Genomic DNA, 3,895 nt, shown 5'->3' with positions numbered 1-3,895 from the left:
GGGGGGGGGGGGGAGGGCAGTGCAAAAGAGTGACCTGAAGGCTGAAGGAAGCTGTAGGTACTAGTCAGCCATGACAGGAGAAGATCCTAGGATTGGCTTTAGCATCTGACACAATTGCCAGTGGGTGGACAAGCAAGTGAAAAGAATTGGCTAGGTTTTTAGATCTATCAGATGGAAGAAGGAAGATGATATAAAATAAAACATTAAAAAGCCCTTTCATAAATTAATTGCCATTTCCAATGTTATTCATGATAGGGAAAAGCAAATGTGCACATTCACCAGAGATTGCTCAAGATGTGATGGATGGTTAACCATCTTGCTCAACTGTAAAAGCCTGACACTTAAAAAAGATGAAAGAAATGAATCAGACTGCACTTTAAATTTGAAACAAGAAATTAATATTTAAAGTCGGTGGAATAGCCAAAACCACAAATGAGGAACTGTTGAGAACTATGTGCTTAGAGCACAGCTGCTTTAAGTAAGAGCTCATAACTGTTGTGCTTCTGCAATATACTGACAATCACCACAATACTCCTAATAAAATCAAAGAAAAAGCAACAAGACAAAAATTATCAGATCTGTGGCTAGGTGGAGTCACGTTCAGAGAATACAGGACATTTTTCAACATGCTCACAGCTGATAAGGGTGGGAGATGGTGATCTGCAATCACTGGTTTGGAGATGTGAGTTTAAAGAGATAAAAAAAAGGCTGAGGAACTGGTATGGGGCAAAATGTAAAGGGAGACAATGTCAAGGTGCCAATAAACAATTAAAATAAGGGGTTATCAAAATACAGTGCAATAATTCATCTATTCCTGGGTTTTTGGTTTTTTTCATTTACATTAGTGTTCCTCATTACGTGTAATTGGAATGTGGAGATTTTTCCTGCAAAGGACACAAGCGCTGTACTTGAGAACAATAATCTTTATTTGCTGTCTGCTGTTTTGCAGGAAAATGAACTTTCTTTAAGCTCTTTTTTTTTTTTTTTTTTTTCAAAGTAAAATGTCAAGTTTGCAATTGCACTGGCTCCCTCTGCTGGCATTCATGAAATCACAGAATTGTCAGAGTTGTAAGAGACCTGTAGAGATCATCTAGTCCAATTCCCCTGCTAAAGCAGGATTACCTAGAGCACATTACTCAGGACTACATCCAGGCGGGTTCTGAATATCTTCAGAGAAGAGGACTCCAGAACCTCCCTGGGCAGCCTTTTCCAGTGCTCTGTCACCCTCACTATAAAGAAGTTCTTCCTCATATTTAAATGGAACTTCCTAGGTTCCAGCTTGTGCCTGTTGCCCCTCATCCTTTTACTGGGAACCACTGAAAAGAGTCTGGCTCCATCCTCCTTGCACCCACCCTTTAGGTACTTATAGTCATTAATAAAGTCTCTCCTCAGCCTTCTATTCTCCAGGCTGAAAGGGATGGACCTGCTGGAAAGCAGTTCTGAGGATAAGGATCTGGAAGTCCTGGTACATAGTAAATTATCCAGGAGCCAGCAATGTGTCCTTGTCACCAAGAAAGCCAATGGAATCCTGGGGTGCATAAGGAAGAGTGTGGCCAGTAGGTCGACAGAGGTCATTCTCCCCCTCTACTCTATCCTAGTGAAGCCACATCTGGAATACTGTGTTCAGTTCCGGGCTCCCCTGTTCAAGAGAGAACTACTGGATAGAGACCAGTGGAGGGCAACAAAGATGATTGGGGGATTGGAGCATCAGAAATGCTCTACTTTATAGACTCAGCATGGTTCAGGTAAGGTCACCTAGTTTCAACCCCCTTCCCATGGAAATTGGAAGAGTTACAACGTCTTAACTATGGGACTGGCCTGTTTCACTTGGCAGCAAAAATCAATCAGTCCCTTACAGGAAGCTTTAATGGGAGAATTTCCATTTTGAAATTAAGGAGCTTGGCATCTCTTGCCACTTTCATTCTGAACCAGATGTGCAGTTAATGCCTGTTTTTGTCCATTTGCTATTCATAATGAATACAGAAATGGGAGGAAAGAAAGGATGAAGAGAGGAATGGGGAAGCAGTTAGAACATTTCCCCTATTTATGCATGTGCAAAGGACCTGCATTTTAGGGATTTTGCAAAAGATGAAACATCCTTTTTCCTAGAGTTGGGTAACTGTGCAGTCTCCTATTCTTGGTGTGGCAAGACTGACTGAGAGGAAGAAAACTATTAAAGTTACATCATCACTGCATCCCAGTCCCGTCTCTGCAGCTTAAGTCTCCATTACTGAACATAGTAGGTTTCCCAAACGAATGAATGATCCTGCCTCTTCTTTTACTTAATAATCATTGACTTCTCAAGGACTGTTGCCTGGAATCAGAGAGGAAGAATATTTTTTGTCAATTTGAGGCTGCTATATGAAGATTCTTGGGTTGATACATGGATATATTCTTAGTTATATCACTTTAGAAACAATGAAAAGAAGACAGGAAAAAGTCCAGTGTTTCTGTGGGGTAGCAACTCACACAGGAAAAAATGGTGTAGGCTTTTCTGTTTAAATGGATGAAGGGGCACAATATTTTCTAACATAGTTTAAGAAAAGTAAACAGGTTTCTAAATGGCATGAAGAGTAAGCTTTTTGAAAGGACTTAAATGCTACAAACCAGTAATATTTTGCATTTCTGACAAAACTTAGCTGAAGATATAAAATTTATGCCAAGTCTGACAAAATCCTGATCCTACAAGCTGTTCTGCTTAAGAGAAAGGTTTTAGACAAACATATTAGATAAATTTTAATGAACTTATTGGGCTACTGAGTCTGAAATGTCAGCTTTTCAGAATTATTTCAGACAGTTTATTTCAGGTTTTCAAAAAAACTCACAGCAAACAATACTATAAGTAAGAGGTGTACGATATAATGAAGAATTCTCTATGATTCACTTACTAGTGCATTTAAATATAATAGCTTGTCATTTGAAGGCCTATTTACATAATTATGCATGCCTGCAAGTCCTTGGAATAATTCTTTAACCTGTAAGACATACATAATCAGATAAGCAATATATTGCATATGTCAGTATGTTACTCTAAAGCACTTAATATGAACTGTAGAATTTCTAAATCTTGTTTCATCATATGAGGAAGTCCTGTATTATTCAGCAAGTTCCTTACCTGGCATTTCTGCAATGTCTTTGTTTCACACTTACAAAACTGATTAGTATTGGACAATGCCTTTTTGTTTTTTAAACCCACTGAACCATTAATAAGTTACCAATTTATAAATAAAGTTAGTTTCTGAGACAAGAAAAAAATGTAAGAAATTTCAGCTGTATTTAAAAGGCAGAAATGATTGAACTGTGCATTAAGAATGAAACGTCATTCATAACTCTACATCTTATGATTAAAAGCTGAGCTTGACTATTTATAGCTAAGCACTGTCAAAAGCAATACGTGGTGATGAGAGAATGTGACTGTTAGTGCATTCCTAGATTAGATGCATATTAATGAGGTCTGTACAGTGTAAGAAAAGGGTTGAAGACTGAAGATAATATTTAGAAGCTGGAAAGCATTTAAATTGCTTGGATACACAAAATAAAAAAATCTGAGGCAAAAGGAGCCAAAGTAGGTGAAATTTTAACTTTCTAACTATTCATAAAGCAACCCTGCTTTCTCTAGAGATGTAAAAATATAGACACATAATGCTTAATAATATTACTTCTAACAAATACTTATAATTAGTATTTTATAATAGTAGTTAATTAGTACTAATAAATTTAAAAAACCCTATTAAGTAAATAATGAGAGTGTGTCTTTTCCTGATGACATTTTTTTAAACAAAGGAAAGAAAACAAACACTTTTCAGAGGGGCTCTGTCCCAATACAATGCTGACACCAAGCAATCTTATCACACACTACCTCCTGTTACTACAGAGTGTAGCAATCTGTTTTCCC

The sequence above is a fragment of the Chaetura pelagica genome, unplaced genomic scaffold (assembly GCF_000747805.2).
Source record: "Chaetura pelagica isolate M959 unplaced genomic scaffold, ChaPel_1.0 scaffold50, whole genome shotgun sequence".
NCBI lineage: Eukaryota > Metazoa > Chordata > Aves > Apodiformes > Apodidae > Chaetura > Chaetura pelagica.
Note: the sequence above shows the minus strand (reverse complement) of the source record.